General features: G+C 42.4%; 1 protein-coding gene across 5 annotated transcripts in view; it reads left to right on the forward strand.

The window, feature by feature from the left end:
- The first annotated feature begins 2309 nt into the window (after nt 1-2309).
- The window catches only part of LOC121297962 (RNA-binding protein Raly-like), a 44800-nt gene continuing 33326 nt past the window's right edge, over nt 2310-13783 (forward strand). For 4 of the 5 annotated variants that reach the window (XM_041224612.1, XM_041224610.1, XM_041224613.1 and 1 more), the window contains exon 1: nt 2310-2407. The gene's annotated coding sequence lies outside the window, so the exon portion shown is untranslated. Of the gene's footprint in view, nt 2408-2938; nt 3008-13783 lie in introns of all 5 variants that reach the window. The other variant, XM_041224611.1, reaches the window with a different exon arrangement.

A 13783-nucleotide genomic window follows, 5' to 3' on the forward strand; every position in this document is an offset into this window, starting at 1 on the left:
AAAATTATTCATGTGGGTAACAAACGCATGGGGAGTTTAAGATAATAACTCTCCTCTTCCCAGCACCTATATTATTCACTGTTCAACAGTAATATGCCTTTATTAATTCATGAGCATAGGGATCCAATCATTTTAATTAAACATTAACAGAGAGGTAGTATCAGTCTTGGGTTCAATACAATGTTATTTGGATCTTATTACAAACTACCAGATTCACTGACTAGTAATAAATACTTAATAGGCTGGTAATTGAATACACTTCAAGAGGCTTGGTTGGTAGTGTAACTCATTTGGTGACTTCCCTCAAATTCCTGCCCTTTGGCACGCATTTAACTATAATGTCTAGTCTTCAGACCTAGGTGCAGTCAATCAATGTGTAACCATGGTAACCCTCACTTCATATGCTCAGCAGCTGTGTCCAGTATACTACAGTATTGCTACTTCAGTATGCAATTAGTATGATGTTTGTGGAAGGGAAAAAAATAATGAGCCCATTCACAAAACTAGGGAGAAGCAACTCAGATGTCCACCTAAGCATGTTTTCTGTGGCAGTATTTATAAAATCTACTCAATAAAGAAGATAGCAGAATATAATTACATACAGTGCCTGAAGACCATCTTCACTGAACCCAGAACTAACCATCTCAATAAACACCAAGCACCCAGATCAGACCAGCAGAAAGATCTTATCACTGATGTCTGAATAGTCCTTATATTCCAGCACGGTTCTATATTTCAGCTTAGCTTTGGAGTGACAGAAAACAAAAACAAAAATCATCCAAATATGTTGCCTTTTTTAATCTAGAGAATTGTGTTCTGTCTGGTCTGGTGTTATAAATGTGCGATACAGGAACTATTCTGCTAAGAATTACTTTACTTTTGCCAAAGTCTGCAGTGAGTCTCATGAGATCAGTTGCAAGCTGTACTTGGCTATTTGTCTTCTTTGACATTAGCACCGTCTTTCCAGGAGCGCTTTTGTGTAAACTGGTATCTAATGCATTAAACAACCTCAGAAGCTGTTCCATTCGTATTATCACCATGAAAGCAAGTTGTAAACAAAATACTTTACCAGTGCAAACTAGACACACTGTTTCTGCATGGACAATTATAGTGCTGGAAACAGTCCAAAGGCTTGCAAGGTCACGATGGCATCCAATTACATTTCGTTGAGCAGCTCATGAGTCTTGTGTTGTTGAGGAAGTATCTCTTCCATTCTCAGTGATTATGAGACCTGCCAACAGCCACATGCCTCAGGGTTCCGACCCCCATTGAAACACATGATCCTACTGACCTCTGTTTAACAGGTTCAGACCCTCATTCAAACACATGATCCTCCTGACCTCTGTTTAATGGGTTCAGACCCTCATTCAAACACGTGATCCTCCTGACCTCTGTTTAACGGGTTCAGACCCTCATTCAAACACATGATCCTCCTGACCTCTGTTTAACGGGTTCAGACCCTCATTCAAACACATGATCCTCCTGACCTCTGTTTAACAGGTTCAGACCCTCATTCAAACACATGATCCTCCTGACCTCTGTTTAATGGGTTCAGACCCTCATTCAAACACATGATCCTCCTGACCTCTGTTTAACAGGTTCAGACCCTCATTCAAACACATGATCCTCCTGACCTCTGTTTAACGGGTTCAGACCCTCATTCAAACACGTGATCCTCCTGACCTCTGTTTAATGGGTTCAGACCCTCATTCAAACACGTGATCCTCCTCTATTGAACAGCACTCAACCTGTGCTGCTCGAGGCACACTAGCTCTGAGCCTTCTGGCATGCTGATGTGTGGGCATGGCATGCAAATCTTCAGGGCTGGGATGTCCAGTACAGCAATCATCTCTGCAGTGTGTCCAGACAGAAGCAGCACTATCGCGAAACAACAGTGGATAGACTGCAATTACATTACAGAAATCAAGAACTTTACACACAGTCAACGCATGATACACAATGAGGAAGGATTATTCTCAGGGCAATAAATAAATAAGTAATAACTTTGCATTGCACACACACGTAGACACTACTGGAATAACTTGCATGGCTGTTATGAAGCGCTTTAAATAAGAACCGCTACCATTTTCCCTCATAGGGTGGGCAACATTAAATAATAATTAAAAAATAAAAAAAAAGCATAAAGGAAATCTATGTATCACTTGTCTGAGGATCAACTTATGTGATACACCTTTCTCTTATGCAAACGGTGTTATTGATGTGCTGAAGGGGTGTCAATCATCGCGAACAGTTGTTTTGGTATCCCCTATCCTGTGTGATGATGGTTCGCTCGAAGTTGAGGACTGGATTGTGCGAGAGGCGAGCTGCCTCAGCTGTCTGCAGTCGGGCTGCGTATACCTGCCTCTTCCTTCTTTCAGCATTTTTATTGCTTCTGAAATTTTGCTTGGTGAGTACTTTTTCTCCTTTTTTTTCCATTTCTTCTTTTTTATTTTATTTTTTTTACATGGAAATATATGTAAGTGTTTCTTTTTCCTTTATTTATTTATTTATTTATTTATTGCATTTGAAGCCTGTCTCTCTCAAAGGTTCGCTCTTGTCAATATCTTTGAATGTTGGAATGCATCTGTTCTTTACGCTGTACCGTCGCTACCCGTCAAGGACGCTTGATTTATCTAAAGAGCGTGGTGTCCTATGATACATACTTTGAAACATATTCTATGTATTTCAAGAAAAAAAAAAAGTTTTACTTTTTTCTACATGATATTTCACGCTTTTACAACATGGAAACAATAAATTAACATCCTGCACAAATGATTTTTGTTTTGTTTTTTTGCGTGCTAAGCCAGTGTATATTTTCCAAGTCATTTGTATGGCAAGGTCATTTTAATTCTTGATTTTTTATTTTATTTTTGTATTTGTTTGTTGGTTTGTTTGCTGTATGCGCCGGTGTTGACGCCTGCCACTCAATTCTCTCAAGGAATTCACCTGTGCTGCTCTCGTCTGGTGTAAACACTTGCTGAACGGATTCATTCTGGCAAATGACGTGGTATGTGATACTATCCAGCTGCCTGTAGTATAGTACAACAGTTTGTGAGACAATCAAGAAATCATTGTTAGCAAGTTTTATAATAATAGCACACACACAAATCAAGTGAAATGTATCCAAGAAAGACACAAAACCAAAGCGTCTTTGTGTCTTGCTGTGCCGAACGCTGTAATACTCGTGACGTGCGTCTCCTGCTACAGTCACTGGCTCTTGGGTCGGAACCCTCTGCATCAACATTGTGTGCAGATGAATTGTGGTGTTTTTAGTGCCGCTGTTACTACTTGCTATGCTTCCACAATGCGCTATGAAAATGACGGTTACTGTTTGTTGTCGTTGTTTGTATAATTTCACCTGGGTAATTAAGGGTTAAGGACTTTACCAGCGTGACGGGACCCTACTGTTTGGGACAGAGTCCACTGCTGTGAATGCCTGTTTCCATGTTTTGACTTAACAGTATCGGCGCTGTGTTTATAGTACTGTACCCAGTGAAATGTTTCTATATACCGGCGCTGTGTTTATAGTACTGTACCCAGTGAAATGTTTTTATATATCGGCGCTGTGTTTATAGTACTGTATCCAGTGAAATGTTTCTATATATCGGCGCTGTGTTTATAATTTATAATACCCAGAGATGACGGATTCAGAGATGGGCTTGCAATTCAAACCTACAACAGAATGAGTCTCCTCCAGCAACCAGCAGCCCAACGGTTCTGTAAATCCTGTACAGAACAAAGATAAACAGAGCGCGTAGCTGATAAGAAAGGAGAGAGAGAGAGAGAGAGAGAGAGAGAGAGAGAGAGAGAGAGAGAGAGAGAGAGAGAGAGAACAGAGCAGTTCCGTCAGTATTGTCACCATGAATCTCACGAGTCTCATTTGACATGTTAGAAGGTGTTTGATCACTGATCATTCAGCCATTGTGACAGCTATTGCTTTATAATGCCGTGGAAAGCAGGCTCAGCAGTATGATGTCGTTTGAGTGCCCTGGCAGAGAGATCTTTGTACAGTGTGCGTGTGTGTGTGCGTGCTCTGTACACTGTTGAATCCCTGCTCTTTGCACTGTGTGTGTGTGTGTGTGTGTGCGCTCTGTACACTGTTGAATCCTTGCTCTTTGCACTGTGTGTGTGCGCTCTGTACACTGTTGAACCCCTGCTCTTTGCACTGTGTGTGTGTGTGTGTGTGTGTGTGTGTGTGTGTGTGTGTGCGCTCTGTACACTGTTGAACCCCTGCTCTTTGCACTGTGTGTGTGTGTGTGTGTGTGCGCTCTGTACACTGTTGAATCCCTGCTCTTTGCACTGTGTGTGTGTGTGTGTGGGCTCTGTACACTGTTGAATCCCTGCTGTTTGCACTGTGTGTGTGTGTGTGTGCGCTCTGTACACTGTTGTGTGTGTGCTCTTTGCACTTGTGTGTGTGTGTGTGTGTGTGTGTGTGTGTGTGTGTGTGTGTGTTGAATCCCTGCTCTTTGCAATGTGTGTGTGTGTGTGTGTGCTCTGTGCTGTTGTCTGTGCACTGTGTGTGGGCTCTGTACACTGTTGAACCCCTGCTCTTTGAACTGTGTGTCTTTGTGTGTGTGTGTGTGTGTGTGTGTGTGTGCACTGTGTGTGTGTGTGTGTGTGTGTGTGCACTATGTACACTGTTGAATCCCTGCTCTTTGCACTGTGTGTGTGTGTGTGTGTGTGTGTGTGTGCGCTCTGTACACTGTTGAACCCCTGCTCTTTGCACTGTGTGTGTGTGTGTGTGTGTGCGCTCTGTACACTGTTGAACCCCTGCTCTTTGCACTGTGTGTGTGCTCTGTACACTGTTGAATCCCTGCTCTTTGCACTGTGTGTGTGTGTGTGTGTGCACTCTGTACACTGTTGAATCCCTGCTCTTTGCACTGTGTGTGTGTGTGTGTGTGTGCGCTCTGTACACTGTTGAATCCCTGCTCTTTGCACTGTGTGTGTGTGTGCGCTCTGTACACTGTTGAATCCCTGCTCTTTGCACTGTGTGTGTGTGTGTGTGTGTGTGTGTGTGTGCGCCTGCGCTCGAGACACTGTTGAACCCCTGGGCTCTTTGAAACGTGTGTGGGTCTGTACACTGTACTGTTGAACCCCTGCTCTTTGCTGTGTGTGTGTGTGTGTGTGTGTGCGCTCTGTACACTGTTGAACCCCTGCTCTTTGCACTGTGTGTGGGCTCTGTACACTGTTGAATCCCTGCTCTTTGTGTGTGTGTGTGTGTGTGTGTGTGTGTGCGCGCTCTGTACACTGTTGGACCCCTGCTCTTTGCACTGTGTGTGGGCTCTGTACACTGTTGAATCCCTGCTCTTTGCACTGTGTGTGTGTGCGCTCTGTACACTGTTGAACCCCTGCTCTTTGCACTGTGTGTGGGCTCTGTACACTGTTGAACCCCTGCTCTTTGCACTGTGTGTGTGTGCTCTGTACACTGTTGAACCCCTGCTCTTTGCACTGTGTGTGTGGGCTCTGTACACTGTTGAACCCCTGCTCTTTGCACTGTGTGTGTGTGCTCTGTACACTGTTGAACCCCTGCTCTTTGCACTGTGTGTATGTGTGTGCTCTGTACATTGTTGAACCCCTGCTCTTTGCACTGTGTGTGTTTGCTCTGTACACTGTTGAACCCCTGCTCTTTGCACTGTGTGTGGGCTCTGTACACTGTTGAACCCCTGCTCTTTGCATTGTGTGTGTGTGTGTGTGCTCTGTACACTGTTGAACCCCTGCTCCTCACACTCTGTGTGTGTGTGTACACTGTTGAACCCCTGCTCTTTGCACTGTGTGTGGGCTCTGTACACTGTTGAACCCCTGCTCTTTGCACTGTGTGTGGGCTCTGTACACTGTTGACCCCCTGCTCTTTGCACTGTGTGTGGGCTCTGTACACTGTTGACCCCCTGCTCTTTGCACTGTGTGTGTGCTCTGTACACTGTTGAACCCCTGCTCTTTGCACTGTGTGTGTGCTCTGTACACTGTTGAACCCCTGCTCTTTGCACTGTGTGTGGGCTCTGTACATTGTTGAACCCATGTTCACAGCCAGGTTGTGTTCTGAACTGGTTAAGGTCATCTGGTTTCCCTAATTCATTTCCCAGCTATTGGATGTTTGCTTCCTGTTCGTTTAAAGCATGCATTTGGCTTTGGTTGGATTGAAGATTTGTCAGGATGCATCTTTGGGCTGTAATGAAAAGAGAGTGCCTTATTCATTTAGTAAGGTCAACAAGTAATGCTGTAAGCGCACATTGTGTTTCATCTTTTTGTGTCCTTTGTACTATTCAATTACATTAAATAATTGTGTGTATAAACTCATGTATAGTTATATAGTGTGTATAAACTCATTTATAGTTATATAGTGTGTGTATATACTCGTCACATGCTACAGTAAACATGAAAATATTTGTTACAGTGTTTGTTATACCATGTCCTCAATATCAAGCTACTCAGAGGCCCATGACTTCTGTTTATCTGGACTGGAGCATCGCTGCAGAAATAGAGGCACAAAGGTACCATTTTCAGATCAGCATGTTTCACTTGCGGATTTCAAAGAAGAGAAAGGTAGGATGTAAACAAGCTTCACATCACATTTTCAAGGATAATCAAGACAGACACCAAGGGGTTCCTCTTTTGGTGTACAATTGGAGCGTGATTGTTGGGCTTGGACACTTCAAAGAGTTGAAGAAGATGGATGAGTAGCGTGCAGCTTGTGTACATGTTGCGATGCCCATGGATATTTGCTGCTTCTCTTCTCCACAGTATGTTCTGGTCTAAATGAGATAAGTGATTGTGCAGTGATCTGTGACTGGTGCTGTTCTGTCCAAGATGAGCCGTGAGTGGTCTTACTCTCCTATGTCTTTGATCTGCTGATGCAGTCTGTGAGTTTATAATCTAATCTGGGGCTTTCAGTGCCGCAAATAGCTGGGTCTTCTGCAGTCTTTAGAGGAAATAATTGGATTCAGGAAACAGGACTACTTAGACAGAATGTGTGAGAGGCTGTTTGGTATGTTATCATTATGTTTCGAGGCCAAGATGCACTGAAGCTGTATTTTCCATTTTACACTTATTTGCAAAGCTACAGGGTATGTCTTTTTTCTTTTCTTTTTAAAACGTCCAAATGGAAAATAAATAATAAGCAGCCGTATTCACAGCTTTTTCAAGGCATACTGCAAGTGCAGTTGAAGTACATAATATGTGCATCTGCTGTTTTAAGGATAAGCAGGAGGAATAATGAAATGAAAGCATGCAGCAAGAAGGACTTGCTTTAAAACCTTGAAAGGATTACATGAAAAAAGGATGCTGTGTTTCATACATTTACAGAATGTGTTTCAGTTTTCACACTTTACAGTATGTGATGGGAGACCACCCACAGCAAGCATGAGTGTGATTTCTAACTTCCGCAGAACAGCAGCCACTTCTGTCATCTTCTCAAAACATATAACACACAGCACTTCGAGACTTTATAAAATGCAAATAACTAGAAATCAGTGTGTGTGTGTGTGTGTGTGTGTGTGTGTGTGTGTGTGTGTGTGTCCTTTTTCTTTCAGTCTGGGGTGAATCCCAACTTGACCCCACATTAGAGATCATTTGAAAAGTACTGCAGTAGAGAGTGGATGTATTGTCGTATGGAATAGGACGTGTGTGTGGGACCCTCTCGCCACCCCCCCGTGTTTCCTCAAGGACAGGTTCTACAGGCTGGGAGCAGTAGAAGCGCTGAGATTGAACCTGGTGTACAGTGGTTAAGGTGCCTGAGTGGGGCTCGTGGGATAGATGTTTCAGGCACGCTCATCTTCTGTGCCTGTTGCATGGGTTAGGGGTTAAGGGTTAGTGTTTAACTTGGACTTGGAAGAGCAAAGGTCTCTGTGTCCAGTGTGAATTGTATCAAAAATATCTCCACCCTTGATTACCATAGGCACAAAGACTGTAAGAAACCGTTCTGCTCAATGTTGGCATGTAAAAGCCTAAAGCAGGACGTGCTCTTGGTAAATCGGTTTTCAGCTGTGCTGTTTACTGAGGCATGCAGCCTAGAATAATTTACTGTCGTCATAAAGGCAATTTAGTGGAAGCTTAGGCACTAGTCCCGTGGAAGAGTGACTCGCTACACTGTCATATGTACATTAGCCTCTGTATTCAGTCTGTATGTACAGCACCCGTGTGTAACTGAGCTCTGCTCCTGGGGTCTCCGTATTCCTCATGTCAAAGGCTTCAGTGCGTTCATGTTATTGCAGTGGAGGTGGAAGAGGGGAAGAGAGGGGCTCTGAAGATTTTCTGTAGGGCCATGTTTTCCCTAATTTGGAATACAGTGAATTATTTAGTGATCTGCGTTCTCTGTTAATTGTAATTACCCTAATTGTCATAATTGAAATGAAGAATTTCTTTTGTGTCTGTGATCCTGTATGGTAGTGCACGCGTTCATTTCAAATGTTAATTATGTTCTTCTTTTGGATCGTTGCCGCTCTTAGCCGATGGTTAAAAATAGAACAGGATGTTCTGGATTCTCTTCATTGAAGCATTTACTATGTTAATTAACTACTAATTAGCTAATGAGAAGAGCAGGTCTCTGTTCTTTTTGGAGACACATCCCAGTCTTGCAAAGCATCAGGACCTTCTTTACAGAAGCGCTGTTACCTTGCACTGCGCTCCTGATTGAGTTGCAGTTAATCACTTGCAATTGATTTTTTTAAATTGGAGCTTGCAGATTGCAGTCGTCATGGATTGAGACTGTTTGAATTGATCCCAAGCCTCAGCCTCAGATAGAATGCAGGTTTATCTCATCTGGTCTGCAATTTCATAGGGAAACTTGCTTTCTTTACATCAGTACGGCCAGCGTCCTGCGCTGACCTCAGAAATGTGTGATTTGTGGATTGTGGAAAGCATGTTACTGTTTGAGGAATGCATTGATCAAGTGAATGCCTGAGGTGCTGGTTAATTGGTTGTCCTTATTGACAATCTGCACTGTCTCTGAAGATTGATTTAGCTTTTTCTGACCGTTTCCACTGGTGTCAACAGCAAAAAACATGACACAGAACATTTTACACATACTGAACAAAGATGAACTTTTAAAACGCATTTTCTGACAATATCCACAGCTTCTTAATGTTTCTTTTTTCCTTTCACATGTAGTTATATGAGCAGGTTGGAGGTGCATCTGAATTGGAAAGTGCCAGCTTTTACTCTCCTGCAGCGAGACTCACTCCTGCAGCGAGACTCACTCCTGCAGCGAGACTCACTCCTGCAGCGAGACTCACTCCTGCAGAGAGACACACTCCTGCAGAGAGACACACTCCTGCAGCGAGACTCACTCCTGCAGAGACACACTCCTGCAGAGAGACACACTCCTGCATGTTTGTTCTTGGTGGCTTTGCTTCTCCTGGTACTTTGTTAGCCCGAGGAATCATGTGGATTATGCTTGCAGGTGTTTTGGTCTCTATTTAAAGAGTAACTTGGAGCAGGCTGCTGTACTGTAGGTAGACAGAGAAGAAGAAGGTGCCAGTTATTAACTGTGTGAGTGACCTGGAGCACACAGTTGCTCATAGGACCCTTTGCATCATAGCATTTGAACTGTCTTGACCATAATATCGCTGTCTTAAAACTCACAATGGGGGGGGGGGGAACTGCAGTTCACACAAGTAAAAACCACACAGAAGAACACTCTCATCTGTATTGTACAGTCACATGGTGTGATGCTAGTCTGTGTGTTACAGTCACATGGTGTGATGCTAGTCTGTGTGTTACATTAACATGGTGTGATGCTAGTCTGTGTGTTAGTCACATGGTGTGATGCTAGTCTGTGTGTTACAGTAACATGGTGTGATGCTAGTCTGTGTGTTACATTAACATGGTGTGATGCTAGTCTGTGTGTTAGTCACATGGTGTGATGCTAGTCTGTGTGTTACATTAACATGGTGTGATGCTAGTCTGTGTGTTAGTCACATGGTGTGAAGCTAGTCTGTGTGTTAGTCACATGGTGTGATGCTAGTCTGTGTGTTAGTCACATGGTGTGATGCTAGTCTGTGTGTTAGTCACATGGTGTGATGCTAGTCTGTGTGTTAGTCACATGGTGTGATGCTAGTCTGTGTGTTAGTCACATGGTGTGATGCTAGTCTGTGTCTTAGTCACATGGTGTGATGCTAGTCTGTGTGTTAGTCACATGGTGTGATGCTAGTGTGTGTGTTAGTCACATGGTGTGATGCTAGTCTGTGTGTTAGTCACATGGTGTGGTGCTAGTCTGTGTGTTACAGTCACATGGTGTGATGCTAGTCTGTGTCTTAGTCACATGGTGTGATGCTAGTCTGTGTCTTAGTCACATGGTGTGATGCTAGTCTGTGTGTTAGTCACATGGTGTGATGCTAGTCTGTGTGTTAGTCACATGGTGTGATGCTAGTCTGTGTGTTAGTCACATGGTGTGATGCTAGTCTGTGTGTTACAGTCACATGGTGTGATGCTAGTCTGTGTGTTAGTCACATGGTGTGATGCTAGTCTGTGTGTTACAGTCACATGGTGTGATGCTAGTCTGTGTGTTAGTCACATGGTGTGATGCTAGTCTGTGTGTTAGTCACATGGTGTGATGCTAGTCTGTGTGTTAGTCACATGGTGTGATGCTAGTCTGTGTGTTAGTCACATGGTGTGATGCTAGTCTGTGTGTTAGTCACATGGTGTGATGCTAGTCTGTGTGTTAGTCACATGGTGTGATGCTAGTCTGTGTGTTACAGTCACATGGTGTGATGCTAGTCTGTGTGTTACAGTCACATGGTGTGATGTGCTCTTTAGCTTGCTTGCTCTAGTGATGTGAGCTGCCAAGCCTGTCTCATGCTTTGTTAGTACAGAGGTGGTGGAAGTCTTTCTAGGCTGGGATTGCTCCCTAAGGTCCTCATCAGTAAGTGTTTTCTCTGAGCACTTGATGCTCTGTGCATTCAGCACTCCTCACAGAAGCTGAATCAGCACCTTCTTTCTTTCTTTCTTTCTTTCTTTCTTTCTTTCTTGTTTTCATTACATGACTATCTTTGATAAAATAAAAAACATGCAAAATGTAGAAAGCAATAACTTGATGCTGTATCATTTCAGTATTTCATCTCTATTTGATTTGAACCTTTTAAAGGACTAGGGGTGGAAAATAAATCTCCATCATTCATCTGGTAGAGATGTAAATGCAGCCTCTCTATGATGCAATCATCCTTTGTGTTCCACACAAGCCTTTCCATAGCAGCGCTATAGCAATCTGTAGCGATGTAATATTGTCGCTGGTCATTAAGGGCTGCTTTGTCACTCAAGAGGTCTGAGTGGATGTTTGTAGATGGAGTGCCTTGTCATACTTTGCACAGCTGTATCCTTTAAAACTCAACTTCTTTTCTTGCTGTTGCTTTTTTTGAAGTGCTTAAGGGAAAGGCAAATTGGTACGATTACCATAAAACTGCCAGGATGCGATTGGCATAAAACTGCCAGGATGCGATTGGCTGCATGTAAGTTATGGTGCATCTTGCAGTTTGTTGTCATTTATTGATTTAGTTTTTACTCGGGGGGGCCCTTGATGTATTTCCAGCTGAAAATGAAAAGAGAAATTGAATTGGAAGGTATCGTCTTTTTAATAACCCCCCAGAAATACTACGAGGGGTGTAAATTATAAATGGAGCCATAATGAAATTTGTATAAAAGCGTTAGTCATGCAGTAAAATGTGTCAAACATTGCAGTTACACTGGAGTCTGAATCTCTTGGGTTCTCATTTGGCTGCTGGAGTAATTTGCTTCTCGAGTCAATTAACAGTGCAATTTGATAAAGGAATGCAAAGGTTTCATGTGTGAGAAAAAAACTGCATAGTGGGAAAAAATGTGTAATAACCATATTGTTTAGAATGAGTGGTTTTGTATGTGTTACAAAGTGTTAAAAACAAAATCACAGGGGAGGGTCATACTTCGACACATAAAACAGTGCCATGCGAATGCATATAGCAAACAGCACACAGCACCCAGTGCTAACATTAGAGTGGGAGGTTATGGGCGTAAGGGAAGCACTGTTGAACAGGCCTCTGTCATTCTCTGTTCTAAACTCTCAATTCAATGATATATATTTTTATTTAATACTGACTTTTATCAATTCTTGGAATAAGAACATAGACCGCAAACCTGTCACCATCAGTCTGTTCAGTTTTAGATGCTCTGCCTTTTCAAACTGAGCACTTGCATAACCTCAGTCATTTTTCTATTGCAAGCACTGTCCTGCCACCGCGCCCGTCTGGTCACAGCAGAAAGCAGCAGCTGCAGGTAGAATTGATCAGGCTGCTATTGGGTCTGTTTCTTTTTCAATCAAACCAGAGATTTAATATTTGTGAGTGTGCTCCATTATAATTACTGTAATCTCAGGAGCAGAGTCTGATAATGCCTTGTTTGAATCATCACTTTCTCCAGCTGTGCTGATCATTGCAGCAATTCTAATTTTCACTGAGCTTTGATTTGCAATTGATTTGTTTGTGATGATTCAATTGAAATGCCTGCGTCCCCTCCACTACAAGAATGGGGGTGGGGGGGGGGGGGGGGTGTAGAAGATGAAATGAAAGCAGGTGTGCACATCGTAGCAGGTTATTGAAACAGGTGTGGGGGGTTATTGCCGTCGATCACAGCTTTAGTATAAAGATCACTAGGCAATGGTTTACTTGCTGGTACATGTGGTACTAAAAAGTGATTTATTGGAAAACTGAGTCATTAAATATACAGTCATACTGAATCTACTTTTTATAGAAATTATATAAATGAAGACGTTTGTAAAATGCTTGTTGAGGAATTTAAGCAGTTACTTTGTATTGCTACATTATTGTAACACTTTACATGGTGTCTCTAACTACACTGCGATTACTGTGTAACTGAATATGTGATTACATAGTAATTGCATTGTGATTACACAACCATGTGTAGAAATAGTGCCATTACAAAAGAGCCTAGCAGCTGATAAGTTCTTTCATTTTGTAATGAAACACGTTGCATTGTAACTGCAGAAGCATGTGTGCAGTGGCTGTGTTATTACATTATAGTTCAGGAGAGTTCATGTTCGCCTCCATATCTCATTTTTATTTCAATACTGCGTTTAGCACACTGAAATGCAATTCTCTCTACCAGTGCCTGTAACAGATTGTAAAATTACAGCAAATGTGCAAAAATTGTTTTTTAGGAGGGCTTTAGTTTGAGTCAATTAATATGCAGTTAGCTGTTTATTGAACTTCAGTTCCTTGTCAATACACCTTGAATAGATAGATGCAATAAGCCTGCTTGAGTATATCCCTCATCATATTTGCAATACTTTGATGTGATCATGTTGTTATTGAGCTGCTTGCCACTGTTAGCAGATGTTTAATACAGAGGCGCATCAACACCTCTTTTTCACATCCATTCAGTATGATGGGTTTGCGTTATTCTTTTTCCAGGTATGAAATGCTCAGAGAGCTTCCACACTTTTGTACTGATAATATTATTTTGATTTTGGTTTCAGGAAAGGGTGCAGCACACTTGTTTTCATCAGTCCTGGGAAGCTTGCTCGTTTGCTCCCTTTTGTAACAGTGAGAATGCATGTTGCTGGCAGAGCAGTTTTAGTTGCCTTGTGTAACAAAGAGCCTCCTAATGACAATGAGTTCCCCAGCCTTACGATAAGACGATATATCATTGCCACCGAGACGGGAACAAAGTCATTATCATTCTAATGTTGCGCCGTTGATGACGACTATGAAATATATATATATATATTATTGTGCATGTTTTCTACAATTGATCTTTCTTTCTTTCTTTCTTTCTTTCTTTCAATACTGGAAAATAAAAAGGT

This window comes from Polyodon spathula, chromosome 23 (assembly GCF_017654505.1).
Source record: "Polyodon spathula isolate WHYD16114869_AA chromosome 23, ASM1765450v1, whole genome shotgun sequence".
Classification (NCBI taxonomy): domain Eukaryota; kingdom Metazoa; phylum Chordata; class Actinopteri; order Acipenseriformes; family Polyodontidae; genus Polyodon; species Polyodon spathula.